Consider the following 19545-nt stretch of genomic DNA (forward strand, 5'->3'; position numbering starts at 1 on the left):
GAGAATGTGTGCATGAAGTCAGTCTCTCTGACGCTTAACCAGAACAAAATCAGCACACATCTAGAAAAAGCAACACGGAGGCAGCTGGCAGCACAGATAACAAGTGGTAGCATCTCTTAGCATGGGAAAGAATGTTAATTTAGTTCTTAACTATCTTACAGCATTATCTCATCCTCAGCAGTTGGGCAGCAGGACTGATGCAACTCGGTAGCATCCTGGAGATGTCATTAGTGGGAAAGGGAAGACGGGGACCCTGCCAGTGGTACCACTGCTGTCACACCACGTGTCAAGGAAGACGGACAAGCAGAAAAGTCACTGAGAGAGACATCAAAGTGTCTAAAGAGAGCAGCAGAAGCCCTTAAACCAAATAACTGTGACCCAACAGAGAAGACAGGGAAAGACCAGTGTTGATACTGGCTTTCGCCGCAGAATTCAGATGGAAGAAACCCTATTGATACTGCTTTGTAGCGCGGCTTTCCCACGCCATATTACGTTACAAACAAACATCCTCACTTCTGCTTCTCGGATACCTATATATTGCCAAAACTTGCCAGGCACAGAGAAGTTTGGCTGTGTTGTCCAAATATGAACAGCATTTACAGCTCGCCTAGACAGTTCCAAAAAACAGAACCAGCAAACATGGAAAGGGCACTTGTTTCAGAGAACGCAGCCGTCTGTGTATACGGTGATTCAGGAATACCTACAGCATTTTTAAATTTCCAACCTGCTGACCACCTATTTCTGTATATCCAGATGATATGATCGGGCAGTGAAGTTCAGAGCAATAGTCTTTTAAAGGCAAATCCAATTGAGATTGGGTTTGGGCAACTAAAAGTCGCCCAAACAAAGTTTCAGAAATAATGACTGAATAGCTTTCTAAGGCACTCTGAAGTAAATTTTCTGTTACGATGCATATGGATTTTGCAACACTTACAAATCCCATTAGCAGCAGTGAGAACTGTAGGACTTCATCCACATGATGCATTATCATTGAAATGTTTCCTATTTAATTAACAAAGAAAATGCAAACACTCTTTTCAGTTGATTTTTACAACATTAAATAGCTTACAAATTGTTCCACAGATGCTTTTACTGGTGCACGTTGGCTCCCACACTTAAGCAAAATCATTCCTTCACCTCAGCTGAAACCTTGGCCCTTAATTATCGGCAACTGTTAAGAACTGACATTTCCCTTGATACTAACAGCATACCTTCCCCGCAAAAGACTAGCATAATTCGTCGGGAGTTTCATATCTTCACTTAAGAAAGTAGGCAATTACAGCTTGCTCATGTTCTATTTTGTGGTTCCAGCAGTTTTCTTAACCTTGAGAAAAATTTGCATCGTTATTCTAATTACAAGAAGTGGGAGTACACGAAATCTTTCCAACAAAGAAAAGAAACTGAGATGGCAGATGCATGAAATTTTATACTGCCAAATGACAGAAGGGGAAGCAATGGAATACTAGAACTCTCACTTACCCAGGTAGGAGTCAGCTGTTGTAAATAAAAAACTACATTCTTTTAAACTCATTCAGGTGTTAATAAATCGACACCAAGTATTTATACTGTTACAAAATAAAGCTGCAGTAACTATAATTGTTTATTTTAAAAAACAGTTGTCACTGTAACACAAAGACAAACAGCACGTGTGTGTGTGTGTGAGATACATTGGTTCTGTTTCACCTCAAACCAGGACAGAACCCCAAAACCCAATAAAGGAGAGCTTTCCCCTGTGCCCTGACGCACCGTCACACATGAAAAATGCATGCCGTTTCCTCTTTAGCTTACACATCGGCTTTCAAGACGGCTGTGCCGGCTGTGTGTGCAAATACCCTGCCACGCCATCTCCACGGAGCAGAGCTGCCCGCCTGGCAATGGCGGAAGCCCAGGTGCAGCAGCCCCAGGTGCCACCGAGACCACAGCGACCGCTCCCCGCGGCTTCGGGCAGAGGGAAGGAGTTTGGCTTTTTAACCGGTTCCTATTTAAGTCCTCATATTCATTAAGGACTCCTTACTAAAAACACTAGAAAGCTTTTATTCAAATGAAATCCACAATTACGTGGGATTTTCTCAAGCATAGGAAACTTCAGTGAAACCCAGTAAGGACCTTACCCCTGTACTTATTTTAGGTGGGCACAACTGGGGTATCTCAGCAATCTCTGCCACAGAGGAACCTTTGGATATACGCGCAATCAGAGATGTCTTAGCACACCTTTAGAGCAGAGAGCAAAGTCAGGTTTCAATGCTTCCTCCAGCAGGCAGAGATTTCTCTCTCTTGTACTTGGATAACCTCTTATACAATCCCAGGACTTCCTTACTTTAAAATACATATAAAATACTCTGAGTTTGAGTACAGGGATAACAAAGTAGTCAAACAAATCTGAATGCTTCTTAAACCCACTTTTTCCTTTTGACAACTGTCTGAGAACAGGGAGTGCAGTGAGCTGATCCTCCTTTAAATTTAGCTTCAGCCTCTGCAGAAATTCTTCCCACCGCTCCCACGTTTGCTGCCTGGTCTTTCCGTTCAAGTGGAAAGGGACAATGGACCCGACGTGGCTGACCCATTCTCATGACTAGTTATTAGCTTTGTAGCTACAGGGAAGTTACAGAAAGGAAAAACTGAACACAGTTCTAAACAGAAAACACCATTTATCTCCTTTATATCTAAGCCCAGGAAGACTTTTATATCCATACTACCGGTCGCCCCCAGAAACGGGATAGCTGGCTGCTGGGGCAGCTCCGTATTTCACACCTTTTCCTGCAGTGCCGGTGCCAGCCCAGACAGCTGCGCTGCCCTCAGAGTCCACGTGAGGCTCGGGAGCCGCTCAGGTATGGCTGACAGGGGATTTTTCTGAAATTAGAACATTGCCCCATTTTCAATAAAGCCTCCAAGATTCCAGGGTTGTCCCTGTTAGCAAGGACGCTCCTTGAAAATTAGGACACCTGGTGACCTTAAAGAAGGAGGATAATTAGTCACATCCCTGCAACCTTTTCTCCTAAAGAAACAGTGAAAAAAGCAAACTCCTGTTAGAATATCGTTAAGTGCATCCTTATGCAACCCCACTTACATAACCACGCTTCACCAACTTTGGGTCTTTTCAAGCAGAATTTGGTTTCCCAGACGTGCCCACATAGGAACATTTGAAAAATTATGGATTGTCTCTCTCACAAGGGATGAGAAAAGCTTTGGTCTTAGGCACAGTTCTAGCTGACTTGCTGAATGGCAGACTGCCTGCCAATATTTCAGATGTAACTTGAATCCTTAAAAAAAAAAAAAAAAAAAAAAAAAGTGTCTTTTTGAGAATCCCTTTTCAGCTAATTCCTGTCAGGGAAGTTATCCATCTCATATCCATTTCATACAAGCATTTGCAAATCCAAATATATCACCCCATTCAGACATTCTCTACCATTTGGATTTCAGCTAAAACTGCACTGTGAAATCTATTCAAAATTCAAGTATAAGCAAAATTCAACGACATAAAACATGACAACTTGCAAAATGCTGCTGTATTTTATCAAAAAGAATTCTGCTATCTATTTTCCTGTAAACCTACTTCCAATGAGGAGCAGGAATAGTGATGCATTCCATGTTCTACTGCAATATTAAGTCTAATTTTACTCATTTAACGGGTTTAGTTCAGAAACAAATATTATAACCTCCAAAATAAATTTCTGAACATTGGCCTCATTGATGTCTAAGCTGAAGTGAAATAAAACTCATGGCTATTATAAGGGTCTGAAAGTAAGAAAAGAATGAAACAACAGTGCATGGGAAATTCCGACAAGGCAAAATCTGGTCCTGAATGCTTTTTTGGAAGATTACATTTAAATAGAAAGGATGTAAATTTTCAATATAGAAATCTATGCAGAGTACAATCATTATTTGATAAAGTACATCAGTAAGCTGCTTTTTTTCTTTCCAAATATTTTCTTTTAGTTTCATGTAATATTGAACACTTACTGTTATCTATGAAATTCATCCCAAAACATTGCATTTGCAATGAGCTAGAAAGTACGCTGTGTGACAATTGTTAATGAGAATATAAGCAGTTGATTAATATTTCAGGTACAACATCATCACTAGGTAATAAATCCTGCAAAAATAGTAATAGTTTAGTTTTTCTTTTACATACACGGTTCAATTACGATGAATCATTTCTATTATCATACTATCTAAAACTAAAACGTAGGGGACGTTTTCGAAGCGATTATCATTTGCCTTCTGGCTGTCCAAACTAGTAACGGCCCTTCTCTCCCTCACAAGCCCATAGATCTGCCTGAAGAGTAACTCCAGTTGCTACTCATTCGACACACCGCCTGCGTACCCTCCTGCAGAACACAGAATATTGTTTAGACAGCAGCGAATTATCCTGACGGATAGCAAAGGAGAGCGAGAAAGTTACCATTAAAAGCAGCAGTAGCCTCCCATACCCGAATTTCTCCAGCCGCTGGGCTTGTATTACCGAAGCCAGAGATGAATTATGCAGGTGAGCCACGGCTCCCCATGCCAGCAGGGCGGCACAAATGCCCACGGTACGATGTACTCACCTGAGACGAACTCAGGCGGTGTGAGCGCGCGTTAGAGAAGACGCCCCTTTCCCTGCGGGGAGCACTCTCTCCCCACCCCTCCGGAGGAGAAACGCGCGCTCCCCAGCGCACGGCACCAGCACCGGGCGACACGCAACACGGGGGAGGGAGCCGCAGTGGGTGATCGCTGGCTCTTATTAACAAATCCCAAACAATAAAATGACATTTCTGCAGCTTTCTGTTCTCGGCAATTTAAAGCGTCTCGTGCAGGATTCACTGCTTTCCCACAGAAGGCAGCAAAGAAAGAGGATTCGTTTGCCCTGTCAGTTCCTCTGTTCCTCATGTTCTAATGCACCTCAAGAAAATAAAGCCTGGGCTTTGTGCACACCTCAGGCTATTGAGCCAGAGAGAAGACAGTTCTTTACTCACAAAACAAATGTAAGAATGTGCAAAATGAAGCAAAACAAGATCCAGAGAAGTCAGAAGCACTTAAACCAGAAAAAAATGATTTTTAAAAACCACTATTAGGAAATGCTACTGAAAAGACAGGAAGCTACTAGAGTTCCAACCACTGCCTCTGATTTTTACTTATTATTTATTTTTAAGTATTTTTTATGAAATGGAGGACTAGTGGCAAACAAAGTCATCATACCAAACTCAGAACATCATGCAAGTTACCTGTTATGGAAAGATTCTGGAAAATAAGAGGTAATAGAATAAACGTGATCCGGCAGAAGATGAAACTGAATCCCAGCCTCCCTCACTCTGAATCCCTCAACCACTACAATGCTACAGAAGAGGGGGGCAACTAAGTCATCGTTCCTGTTTCCCACCTGCTCTTCGGAGGTTTTGACACCATGGGTAAGCCTAGCTCTCTCTTTTTGTACAACTCGCCTGAACTGAACTGCGCACGCTCTTCCCGTGATGCACACAAACGTCCTGAGCTACTATTCTCAACTTAAGCCTCGGAGGAAATAAAGACAAAGAGAAAAGGGAAAGAAAGTTCTTAATAGCTTCCACTTTTCAAAATGTCCACACAAAAACAAGTGAGCCAAGTAATAGTAATTCACATTAAAAAAAAAAAAAAAAAAAACAAAACCAAAGCCATATTTTTATAGGAGAGAGACTACATAGATGGATATAAGTGCACACGCACATCAAGTTCACGCTGGCTCTGTGTCTGTCCTGAACACCCGCCTCCCCGGGGCAGAACGCACCCGGACAGCCCACCGGGGAGCGCGCCTGCGGGAGGCCAGCAGAGGTTCGGTTCCGCAGCACAATCACACCACACCGGTTCAACATCGGAACACTGAGCTTTCCAAACCCACAGATGAAACATTCCATCCCATCAATAAAAGACAGAATTGTGCTTAGAAAAAAAGAATTATAGAATATCCAAAAGAAAGAAAGCTTTTAGTGCAGCTTTTTTAAATTATCCTCAAATTATCTCAGTAAGTTACCATATTTTAATGGATGCAAATTATGTTTATCACTGTCACGCTACAAAAGTGATGAAATTAACTGCTGATTCCTTTACACTACAGACCTCTGTATCTGTAAATCATAACATTTTCTCCTATAGGCCTAATAAATATTTGCGATACAGTCTAGAAGATACACTGTTGTATTTAAAAATAAGCGTTGCTGGACTTTTACCGTAGAAGATCAAATTCTATGAGTTAATAGGTTCTTGACCAATCAGGATTTAAAGTAGTATTTCACATATAGAGACCCTCCATCGCAGCAGAGTTGAGGTGAAGAACGAACAGTCCCAAGTTCTTGGGTTTGTGAGTGTAAAAAGAGCCTCCAAAAAAAATACTAGAAATAGCTTCACCCAACTATTAAAACAAATTGTTAAAATCTAGGTAATTAAAACACTTGAAAATATTACAGAAACAAAATATGGCCCTATACAGTCTGTTAAAGAAGTACATTTGAGGCATGTAATTGGTCCAAAATTAAACAAAACTATGCCTTAACAAGAAGGCAGTGTGTGCAACATCCATAAACTGTTTTTCTTAGAGCCTGAGAAGAAATTGCTGTTATTAAGATGACTCATTTCTTAAAGAAAAGTGATAAATACGATAAAGATCTATTTGTTAGGACTCAGCCTAAGTACCTATTTGAAAATCATGGACTTTTATTCATATTTCACGTCCAAACAAGAACTTGAGCAAGAAAGCACTGAAACTGTAATAAATTGCTGGTTTTCATATTCTTATAAAACCAGAATGTTGGAGCAAGTCTGCCTTTTGAGTGTCAGAATTAAAATACACTTTTTAAGCTCATCTTTTACTGGTGTCCCGCAAGTATTCTACCCTGGTTTGACTAAGCATTAAGAATACAGGTGTATCCTGAAAGATACTTACAATTCCGTCTCATAGCTACTTATACTCCAACCCAATTTCTAAAATTACAGCAGGTTCTGTTAATCAAAGCAGTTTGCTCAGCAGCGCACCTCCACGTGTCCCTAAGAAGCCCCATTCACTCCGGCGGTACGCAGCCAAACTTACCGTTCATTCCTAACTGGTTCTGCTGAAAACTAACCCTTTGATTTATCAAGGATTGGCACATATTGTACAGCATACTGTGGAGCTTATTTAGAGCAGACAGAAAGGAACCAATAAATATATTACGGAGTTATTGAAAGCCCAAATGGCACTGTGACCTGCAAAAGTACACAGTGCCCTGAGCGCCGCTGGCCAAAACCGCAGGGGTGTCGGTAGCCATGAACAATGAGTGCCGGGAGGGGAGGGGGGGAGCGGGGCAGAACTGGCTCCCACACAGGCCAGAGGTAAATGTCACTTCAAAGCAAACACTGTTGGCACTCAAACCTTCACACAAATAAACACTTTTTCATGTAATCCCCATTTTCAAGAACATAAATGTTTACTAATAGCTATTCTGAACCTGTGTAGAGGAGTCTAAATCCAAGAATTGAAGTAACTTATTCCCCTTACCTTTATCGTACTTTCCATCCTGAATAACTCTGAAATTGTTTTATCTACATTTACAGAGGGAAAAAAGTGTCAGTTGGGCTGGGGAGTACTTATTTATGACTACGGTGATCAATTCAAAAAGCCAAAAATCTACACTAGGGAGTGCTTAAAAATTAGAGAAACGAAACGAGAGAAGTTTGGCTGACGGGGCAGGAAATGGACATTCAAGAGCATTCCAAGATCTTACTTTAGCAAAGTCACTTCGGCCACTGCTCTAAAATTTGCATGAAGCTCAGATGAACCGAATGTTTTCTTTACATTATATTATAAAAATCACCTTTGTTAGTCGGTGATGTACACGTGTTCCTGTACCCGGGTTTAAGCTACTGGCCTAGATAACTTTGGTAAGAGACAGAACGTTGTTTCTTGTGCAAGTAGTTTACACGAAGTCTCTAAAAATAGCACCAGATGTTTAAAATCTTTTATAAGAAGTCTATGTAAGATAAGATACAGTAAATCTATGCAACATGACAAATCATCGTATGAAGGCATATCTACAAGGTTAAAGGAGAGTGTAATTTCAAGGAACGACTAAAGAAGAATGGCGCCGATGGAAGGCTGGGGGGGTGCCTGTTGCTTGGGGGAACGGCACAAACACCGCTACTTTCTCAAGCCGTATAATATCTTCAATTTTTGAATTGTGTTTTTCTCTATAGCAAATCAGAAGGTCATTTCCAGCAACATTTTAAAACCTACAATCTCATTCCAAGAAATATGCAGGAGAAATAAGAACTAAATGAATCACAGACCTGGGAAGCAATGAGTTTGGCAAAGGGTGACAGAAAACGGAGGCGACCTTTACCTGTACTTCCATAAAATTAGCAACGCGGTTTCAAATTCAAGAATAAAACAGCTTATTTAAAAGAACCTTTAAAAAAAACCTAGGACTTTTAAGGAAAAGCTGTCTACCAAAAGCCTGAAATTAAAAAGTGGGTTTGATTAAATCAATAAGATTGTATCCGTTACAGTTTCAGAGGTGACCTTTATATCAGATCTTCCATTTCTCAGCTTCTGAACAAGTTTGCTTATACCAATTCTCTGCAAGCAGCCATGACAAAGGTGTGAGAACTATGAATTATGACAAAAGCTACGAGGTAGGCACCACGTGAGCTAGTGCCCTTATGAAAAATCACCTCCCAGCTCTGCATTTAATAATCGAGAGTCCATCGTACCCCAGTATTTCACCCCCATCTCTCCTAAACAACGTGCTGCAAAAGCTGCACATGTAAAGGAAATTCAACCACATCTAGAGAAAGGTAAAAACAAACCCAACTCCACACGTTTTTTGTGCTATTGCAGCAGTAGCTAAGACATAGCAACCCAGCAGTAATATTTTATGAAGGTGTCAAGTTTCTGCCCCCAAAGGTAACTGATAAGTGCGAGACAGCCGTCACGCCTCCAGACTGGAAAGACGGTTGCAAAAACCTACAATATTGCTTTGACTACCATTATAATACAAACTCCTGTACCAACACGAATGTTTCAAACCCTACATCTTTATGCAGGTTGAACACATCCCACGTCACGCCCGCTGCCCCCAGGCCATCGGCCCGGGGAGGGATTCGCTCACCAGCCTCCTCAGCGCCAGCACCTCCTGCTGCAGTTGGACCACAGGCAGAAAGATGGGTCCCAGCATCCTCCCCTCTCCCTGTGCTGGAGCACATGTATGTTACAGGAAAAGAGGGCATGGGGAGACATTTTTTTTTGCCACAAACTCAGGTGCATAAGCAAGACAAAACAGTCTCGCCCCAGTGATTTCTAGGGATGTACCAATTTGAACCCATTAAGGGTCAGGCCTCAAAATTTGACCCAACAGGAAAGCTGGGGAGAGACTCCCAGTCAGGGAGGGGAGCCACAGGACAAGGGGGAACGGTTTTAAACTAGAAGAGATTTAGATGAGATCTGAGGAAGAAATTCTTTGCTGTGAGGGTGGTGAGCCCCTGGCCCAGGCTGCCCAGAGAAGCTGTGGCTGCCCCATCCCTGGGGGGGTTCAAGGCCAGGTTGGACGGGGCTTGGAGCGACCTGGGCTGGTGGGAGGTGTCCCTGCCCAGGGCAGGGGGGTGGCACTGGGTGGGCTTTAAGGTCCCTTCCAACCCAAACCATTCTGTGATTCTATGATACATGATTCATTATGTTTTATTAATCACTTGCTATTAGCAATTTTCAAGCCAGAATAATATAAAGGAATACAATGGGAACAAACTGACTCTATTTCATAGTCTCTGTAATCCACACACTTTTCTTTTATCTGTAAGATTGTCCAGTGTCGATGCCACAGTTTGGTTAGTTGATGCTCTCAAGCATTCTCTCAAACAACTTTATTAGTCTAAATGCATCCAAATGCATCTGTCATGACAAAACTTTCTGTAATATAAGAACAGATTTTCTGCTTGAGAAGGAAGTTTCAAAACTAAATGTTTTCTACTTTTTAAGGCTCTCTAAAAGATTATTTTTGGAATAACCACAGAGCCTTTGTAAGTAATTCATCTGCTTTTTAAGTAGGCAGAACAACAGAAGCCTAGGTTGCAAAACCCCTTTCAACCTCTGTAAAATTATCATTTAATTACATGCTATGTTGGATCTCCTAAACCAAGAGAACACAACTTAAATATTGCATTTGTGTACTTGTGTGCTCAGACTGTTCTCACAGTCTGAATTCATTTCCCACCACGTTTTTTTCATAATTTTGACAATCAAAATATGAAAACCACAGTAAGGATGTCCCAAACGTTTGAGCAAAACACAAACACAGCTTTAAAAATATGCTCCTCCCATATAAGAAGGGCTACGAATCCCAGCTAACAAACCTCCGGAGTGAGCTAAGTAGGAAGTTCCCCTGACTGACATGTGAAAACTGTTATGCTCCAAGCCCAACTACAGAACGAGCGCCACGTGTGGGTACAGACAGAATACCAAGAATACACCACAACATCCACAGCGAGACTCTGTTTTCGTAACCCAAACACGAGCATGAGCGGGGCTCGCCTGGGGTGAACACGAAAGAATCCAAGTCCCATCAGAGGCGGGTGGAATCCTGGGGCAGGAGCGCCGGAGAGATGGGCAGCCCCACGCGCTGTGCCCAGCTCATCCCGCCTGGATGGACACGGATCACTGGAGCTGCACAAGCTGCTGAAAGCCTTCCCGTGCCTCCCAAAGCCCTCAGCGGCCGCAGAAGGCACGCAGCTTACAAAGCCGATAAGCCCTCTAACGCTGACTCACAAACCCATACCTCCTACAAAACTTAACCAGAAGCTACTCACTGCACGATGATGCAGTCCGGGCGGCTGGACGCACACAGACAACTAACTCTGCTGCTTCTGACGCCTGCTTTGGGTTTGCTGTGAAGTGCCAGTTGCATCACAAGAAAGACATCCTGACCTTTTTAGTAAGAAAAAAAAAAACAACCAAACCCCCAAACCCCCATACAGAATAAAAAACTAATGAAAACTTCTAAATAAATCATTTAGCAAAAAAGAACTGACAACTGGCTGTAGTACTGGTAATTACACATCTCAGCGTATGTAATTTCTGGAAAAGTATGTTTCGCAGTTGAGTGTTGCAACTGTTCTATTTAAAATATTTCTATTTAATTGGCCAGGGAGCTAATGGCTGCTTACCCTTCAGCAAGTGCAGTCCAACTGCTTCTTCGAACACACCGCTGGAGCTTCCCCCAGTCTCTGCGTGCCAGTACTGGGACATTTTGCACTTTAGCTGCCAGATCAGATCTCATATAACCAAAGTAGGGACACTGCGAGTCTTGGTTATATGTGATCTGGTGATAAATTATTATATTTCCTTGAAATTCAGGCACATCACTAAAATCATTAAATAGAAGTCACCAAAATAGAAATTTTTCTCTTTTTGTCTCCAAGCGCCAAGGGCCAGAGAGATCACGACGACTATTTATCTGAATTCTTCACAGCCTCTTTCTCTGAGCTCCTGTGGGAGCCACCCTGGCAGGCGGAGCAGGGCTGACACAACTACTAGCAGCGCACGGCACTTTCTAAACCAAAGAGCAAGCTTCAGAACTCACCTTTCAGACTACTAAAATGCACACGCACCCCAAGACTTTTCAGAAGATGAAGCAGGGAAATAAAAAAACAGATTACTTGCTCTTATCCAAATGGCAAAATCTCAGGTTAAAAAAGTCTATGCTGATGTAGGCGTTACTTCATGAATTTATGGAAGTTTCATACAGCCACTCACTCAAGCCCTACGTTATCATGGCAGCACTACGCCACAAATGCCGAAATCCCAGAATGCTTTCTTTCTCCAGAACCACTTTTCAAACCGTTTCTTGTTTACAAGAAGTGACCTGAGAGATAAATAATAGGTCTGTGAAGAATATTCTGCCTCAGTGACACATTAATGCAAAGTAGTAGGAGAGATTTATTCTTCATTCCTCAACGCTGTTTTATCTTGCATCAAATCATTTCCTTCAGTGGAAGGGTGAAGCCACTCAGCAGCCTGAAAACTTTGAGCATTGCTGGTCCAGCAGAACCTAAACTATACGTATATTTAACACAGAATTAAAACGTTACCTCTTCTAAGTATGAAACAGTAGAAAGAAAAGTCATTCCTCAAATTGCAGACTGACTCTAGGAAAACGCACATGTATGAAGATAAGAAACCATTGTGCACCGGTAAAAATCCCACCAAGCTCTTCTGCCAGTGGCTGCTGTGCAGCCGGAGTCTACGAACACGCAGCCAGCGCAGTGAGGTTTCAGTAAGTGCACTTGGAACAATTCAGCTGATTTTCACTTCACCAGGTGGAATTCTGAAATGCTCAAGATGACCCTTTCTTGCTGAGATTTAAGATATGATATGAATCCAACCACTCCATATTAATGACTAAAAATACAGTACGTTAATAATGATAATATAGTTTATTTTTCTCTTTTTTATCCCCCAGATTAAATTTAAGCGATATTTGTATGAGTTGCAAGAGCACCTCAGTAAAATTTAGAAATAGAAAAGAAAATGCATTTATGAAAATGACTTGTAGAACAGCTTAAGACACCATAAAATTGAGGTGACACATTTAACTTATAACATGTACCATGGAAAGTAATACTGAAAAGTAGAAGCTTTACCATTACCAAGAATACTTGAGCAGAAAACATCCGTAAATATCTTTAAATGTATTTATAAATGATGAGTGGATCACTTTGATATGGAAAGCTTTTGCAAGCATCGATGAGTTGTACTAATGGGGTTTTTTTTATATTTAATCTCATGCACAAAAAGGGCAAAAGTAAGAAAAGACAGTGCTGAACAGGAAAATGTATTTCTAAATATATTCTCATCTTTGAATCACAAGCTCAACATGAGAAGTGGTTCAGGACAATTCATCCAGGCCCGTATCCCTTCCACAGAGGCAAAGTGACACCAGTTCTCTCACGACGGCCTGAAGGAACCCTCTTCACAATTCTAATATGCTTTGGGGTGGATTTGTCTCCATTGAAAGAACGTTTCATTTCAGCACAGAGAAAAAAAATGTGCTGAAAAGATCTGCTGTTTTTATGCTATGACAGAAAACTGTTATTTTGCAAGCTATTGAGTTTGTCTGGGTAAAAATAATCTTTATTAGGACAACAGAAAAAATGTCCTAAAACATGACTTGAAAATTAATTGCATTGGTCATGGGACAAATTTTTGGTTCTGGTCCTAGGATTCAGAACTTCTTGCTTAGGCTCTTGTCCAACAATTTGCCTCTAATTTAGAAGAAAAACAGAACAAAACTGTTGCACCCTCAGCAAACTCAGAACATATTGACGCAACAAGCTTCTACATTCAAACTACGCCGCAGAACTGCGCCTAGACCGCTCGCTGATACACGCCAATCAGCAGCGGATTTTTTTCCTACACCGACCTTGTGCCTACACTGTTTAAAAAACAGACCCAAAAATTTGTCATATTTGGCCCTTCTTATTCTATACTACCAGGAAGAAAACAGACAACGAAAGTGAAACTGTCACCCCCACCTTAGTACAAAAGAACATGGGTTTGGCTCGCCGGAGATTCTCGCTGGAAGAAACGTTGGGTGCTCTTTGGGTATCATGTTGTATCGTACCTGCGTTCTTCTGGAAGATTAAAGTAATCTTTGAAAAAAATCAGTGTGACAAACTATCAAAAGAAAGACTAAATCTCAAAGTCACAGCATTTGTACCCCTTCCATCACACACATACACGAAGTACAGAAATTTTGGTTGTCAGTCTCAAATAACTTTTCACTACCATTCGTTATTTTTTAATATACTATATCAGGAACTGTAAGGAACACTGCCTTTACAGTGAACATTACAAACTACATTCTCCTCTGCGTAAATTACATGAAATCTTGAACTTCACAAATTGTTTCTATTGTAGGTTCAACAACAGCGAAGATGCTCGCTGGAACTGTTGGCAAGAACAGTCTGCGAAGAGTCGTGTCAAAGAGAACCGACTTACAATTCCTCTGAGCCAGTTTTAAAACTGACTTATTTTATACTGGTCCCAGCAAATATTAGACGTTCAAAGTTACAGTAAAACTCAGGATGTTCGCTGTAACTTCCAGAGCCCTTTCTGAAGCCATCCTGACCTGCCCACAACAGAAGAGGAAGGGCAGGCTGCTCTTCTCACCTGCAGGAAGTTACGGTGCAACATCCCACCGGGCAGGAACGAAAGGTCCTGCGTGTCCCCCTGCCTCCCTCACACCACCGGGCTTCGCACCTGGAGCAGGAGGAGAGGCAGAGCGCAAATCTCCACGTGCTTCCGTGCTCGGACGGGCAGAGTGCTCTGGCAAAAAGGATGCTACTTAGGGATGAATTTGCTGCAAAACAGATGGTTGACACAAAGCTTGACATTTTCCTATTTGTAGTTCTTATCAGTTACAGAAGTGGTGCAAACTCTCCCAACACCTCAGTCGAGCAGGAAAGTTGTCCTCTTGGCATAAAGGAGTAGATTCGATATTCTAGATCACTTTGGTTCCTAGATTAGGGGGAGTGGGGGTTTGCTTCTTTGCGTTTTTTTGTAGAACTGAAACAAGATTCTCCTTAAAGAATGCAATAGTTGTAAAAGCATTTCTAGTCACCCATTTAAAATGTTGAAATCTTGAGAGGCAGCTACTCCAAAGCTACTCACAGTAGTAAAAATGTTCCCACAGACTGTATTAGCCCATCTCTCATCTCTATCGTGAACGGGTTACAGCATCCTAACCACATGGTTACTTAGCTATAACAAAATGACATATTAATTCAGATTTTAAAACTAATCTATTCCCTGACAACTGAAGAGAAATAAGGTCACAATTATTTATTTGCCAAACAGGCACCCCAGACAGTGCTATTTTCTTGTACTACACCTGTGCTTCCCTACGTGTTCCATCTACCGGTTGCTGCTGATCCTTAACTTGGGAGCACGGGCCTTCAGAGCTACCTCGTCCCACCACATGGGAGATCATCTGAATTTACTATTCCAGAATTTCTGTTCTTGAATAATCGCAACGATTTGGATTTGTTTCAGAATAAAAACGCCTCGTTTGTACTAAGCTCAAAGCTATTTTCATTTAGGTTTGTTCTACATTAACTGGAATGATTTTGCATTTACTGGATTTGGTTTTAAGTATTTTTATTGTATTTCCCTTTTCTAGTTGATTCTGCCCAACTTCTTCATGAAAATCTGCTAACATGTCAGACACAACAATCTCGCTGCAGAAACGTCAAGGTCTTGTATGTCCTTGAAGTATGACAAGCATGATGATTTTTTTTTTTTTGCATCGTAGGTACCACTGCAGTTCTGCTTCTATAATTTCAAGGGGTCAGTTGGCTTTTCTCAAACAAAAAGAACTCAATCCATCACATTCTTACTGCAGAAACTAAAATTATTTGGGGTGCTTTGGAAGGAAATGGTGCAAATATATAAGGAGAAAGTTGCACTTGCTGTTAAGAAAGAATACTGTTACATAAAAGCGGTGAAATGGGAGGTCACTGAAACAGCACAAGGACTGTACGGTTTGGTCACCCGCTCTTCACACAGAGCAGAAGCAGATCTTCTCACCACCCGCTCCTGCTGTGTCATCTTGCCCGCTAACCTGATCCACATCTTCACATACCAAAGCCTCAGCCATGAGGGAGCAGGAGGCTCCTAACAGATGGCAAGGGTGTAATCTCTGCTTTCTCTTCAGCTAGTAGCACTTCAAGTGAGTCATGATGAACCGACAGATTTTCAAGAGACTGAGGGTCACCTGGGGACACGTCCCTCAGGGTCGGAGGAAGTCAACCTCCCTGGTATTCACTTTGACCCTGGGGCTGACCTCATGGGCACCGGGAGCAGGAGGTGTTGGGAATCAGCTATTTTAAGCTCATTACAATATCAATGTCAAGCTCAAAGGAACTGCCAAGTCCACTTAATCCTTCCTGCTGAAAACATACCTTCCAAACTGAAAGCATATTTATTTCAATCTTACTTAAGCAAAACTGACTGGTTTTTTCTTCTCCTTAGAGAAATCTCTGGAGTTCTTGCTCAGTTAACTTGCAAACTGTTCAACGCTGCATGGCACCTCTTCATTTTACCCTATTTATACACCACTTAATCGTTCCTTTACTTCCCACATCAGAACGCATTACCAATACACACTGCTGTAATCTGTTTACTACAGCCTGATCATCCAGTTTAGGTTGTACTAAGCATCCGCAACAGCTTAGACGTTCTTTTACATACATAAAAGGGCTGGGAGAGCAAGACTTACCATGCCTGAGTGCACACAAGCCTAAAACTGGTCCTCCTCAATTCACAACCCACATCCCATTTGAGCTTCATTTATAGTTTCAATGAAGAAACTGATACTTCAATTCCGATACGTAGGGGACTCATATTCCATGTGTTTGCCATTGAGAGCATAGTTCTTATAGGAAAAAACATAAAGCATACCTTCTATTTCTATTTTTGCAACTTTAACATAGTATTGAGCTTCAATCTTTCTTTGAAACAGCCTTACTAATAAGAAAATGAATGCACAATAATATATCTTGTTTCTGGCTGGAAAAGCCACTCAGTCACCGTTGTTTATTGTTCCAAGGAAATCGTAACCATAGACACCGTAACTTCAAGGAATTGTTGCCAGTACTCAAAGGGGTAGATTTACTGAAAGAATAAGCAAATAGATTTAATACACTTCTCTTTCACGAAGTATTTTGGTAATTTACAATGTCCACATGGGGCATACTGATGGTTCAGTATGAAAAACCATCGTGATGCCTGTACCTTTTTAATTAAAAGTGGCGGTGTTTTCTTGTGAATGATGCTTCTCCACTTCAAATAAGTAGCATACTCTGGCTTCACGAAGACCTTATTGTGGCCTTTCACTATTTAAACGGGGGCTTATAAGAAAGACGGCAAGAGATTTCTTACCAAGGCCTGTCGTGACAGGACAAGGGGCAGCCTTTTTAAACTGAAAGAGGGGAGCTCTGACTGGACATAAGGAAGAAATTCTTTGCTGTGAGGGCGGTGAGCCCCTGGCCCAGGTTGCCCAGAGAAGCTGTGGCTGCCCCATCCCTGGAGGGGTTCAAGGTCAGGTTGGACGGGGCTTGGAGCGACCTGGGCTGGTGGGAGGTGTCCCTGCCCAGGGCAGGGGGTGGCACTGGGTGGGCTTTAAGGTCCCTTCCACCCCAGATCATTCTAGGATTCTATCTCCTGCATGAAGTTTGTGTTTAGATTTTCATACTGCTCAGAAAACAAACAAAAAAGCCAAAACAAACAAACAAAACTATAAATAAATTTTGGAAAAATCAAAGTGTGAAGTCAGGGCTAAATCAATAGTATTCCATTTAGAACCCAAAAGAAACAAAATACAAATGTTAAACCACCTACTTAAATGTGTCATTATACATCCATAGTATACTACATAGAAAAGTAACTATGGGAAAAAGTAGCTAAAAAAGGAGCTGCTCCTCCTCTGTCAGGAACCCTTCACTTGAGGAATCTTTAGAAATCATTTAAGAAAAGAACAGAAATCACTCAGGAGGAAACAGTTCTAAAGGCCTAAACCTCTATAAACCCTCATAAATGATGCCAGTCTTTGCAAAAATATTCCACCAATAAGCCTGCAGAGACAACAAATAGTCTGTATTAGGGAAAGGCCAGTAATTCCAAATCTAATCACACTGATCTGGCAAATCGTTCTATTCCTGAATACTTTAAAAATACCTTACCACTAACCACAGAAATGCAATAGCTTATGATGAGGAGCCAGGTGACCATTTTACTTCTTTTCACTATCTTTCTTGCTGCCATGTTGGCTTCTGCTTGTCAATCAGAAAAGTGCAGAATTTAACCCAGTCTAATGGCATCCCAGTAAAATCTTATCTGTTCAGTTCAGTCCCTTTCTTTACATAAAATCTGCACAGAGTTCACCATGTATTTATAGTGTCTTTAATAAATCATCACACAAAAGATCCTAAAAAATTTGAAAATTCTGTTACTATTAATTCCATTACCAGCAGGTAATCTAGGCACAACTTTGTGAGCAGCAATATCTGCCTCAAGGGTAAAAGCCAGCCGAGAAGTTGGGAAGGGAAGCTAGCCCGCTAGCCAGAAAAATAACCCATCGGCTTGTCAGGAGTTGAAACCTTTCAAACACACACCGCAAAACGGAACGAGGAAAAAAGGGCACAAACAGAACAACATTACTGAGGAAATCAATAACCAGAAGTAGGACATCCATTTCTCACCCTATGCTGATTTTAGCACAGCTGTTGCACAAAACAAAACATCTGAAAGAGCATATTTCCCTTCATTTAGGTTTCTCACACTAATCTGGGAAGTTATACAAAGACTCTTCCCCATTTTTTCCCACTTGGCTGCACAAAGAAGAGTATCTGACTCGTAAGACAACAAAGACTAGAAATGAATTCAGGCCAAAAGCAAACTTCAGGAGTCAGAAGTCTGCAAATGGGGATGGATGGGGTTTCCTACCTTAGGACAAGGTCTCTCGCGGGCAATGTTTGGGAAACCCCGACACAAAAGCATGATAATGTTGATGTCTGCCCCACAGCTGCAGTAAGTGTCAGGAACCAAGGGATGAGCCAAGAAGGCAGGCAGGAGGCATCTGTCTCTGCAGCACCAATCTCAACAGGAACCCCTTTCCTCCACTTGTCTGGAAAAAAAACCTTGAGGTCCTTCAAGCCCATCCATCCGCTGCGCTTCTTATCTTGCTGTCAAAAGCCCATTTTTGCTTTGAATCACCTGATGGCCCACTTTATGGAAGTCCAGAATAAATTTTCTGAAAAGGCCGCAGTAGTCTAGATGACACGGGGTTTTGTCTTCCTCAGTGTCACTCGTAACGTTTATTTTCTCTACGTGATTGTTGTACCTGCGGGTGCAGTGTCGTTGATACAGACAGGGGGTTTCAGAGAGGAGGAAGACGTTGGCACACGGACATTTCCTATTGCTGCTACCTGGCAGTAGTTCAACGTAGTTGCAGCCTTCCATTTACAGAGTCGAGGGAGACGTTAAGCACACAGAAAATAAGCATCTTCATTCCAAGCCAAGCTGCCCATGTCTGACCTCGCTCTGCGAGAGCCTGGAACCCAAACCGCCCACACGTCAGCACAGCAGCGCCAGGCCGCAGGGGAAGCGGGACACACGTGGCAAGCTTTCCCATCACCAGCTCCGGGAGTCAGCAGCTACAAGCCTGGCCCTAAAGGCTTATTTTTCAGTGCTATATTGTTCATCTATTCAGCGAAAGTATTTTGAAAGGAAAATACACCAAACTAGAAAAATGTGTTAAGAGAATTATAATTATATACCGTGCTTGATGGTACTGATGATCATTTACCCCTTAAAACAATTCTCCCAAAACTGTCACTGTTAACAGACTTCATCACCAACCCCATTCTTAAGGCTTTTCTTTCCCATTGCCAGATGGCGTATTTTTCACCACGCGCCTTAAAAAAGACACCCAGCCAGAGAATTTATGTCTACACGACCGGTCTTTCAGTTGGACCAATACTGAAGTTATAATTTATCATTTCAGAGCTGAG

The 19545-nt window shown here is 41.8% G+C and overlaps 1 protein-coding gene across 12 annotated transcripts in view; it reads right to left on the bottom strand.

Annotated features, from left to right (window-relative positions):
• Positions 1-19545, bottom strand: part of ATP2B2 (ATPase plasma membrane Ca2+ transporting 2) — a 429063-nt gene that overhangs the window by 205162 nt on the left and 204356 nt on the right. The window contains exon 1 of one of the 12 annotated variants that reach the window (XM_063348416.1): positions 4403-4521. The exons of the other annotated variants lie outside the window; for them this stretch is intronic. The gene's annotated coding sequence lies outside the window, so the exon portion shown is untranslated. Of the gene's footprint in view, positions 1-4402; positions 4522-19545 lie in introns of those variants that run through there. 12 annotated transcript variants of the gene reach the window in all.

The sequence above is a fragment of the Chroicocephalus ridibundus genome, chromosome 10, assembly GCF_963924245.1.
Source record: "Chroicocephalus ridibundus chromosome 10, bChrRid1.1, whole genome shotgun sequence".
Taxonomy (NCBI): Eukaryota; Metazoa; Chordata; class Aves; order Charadriiformes; family Laridae; genus Chroicocephalus; species Chroicocephalus ridibundus.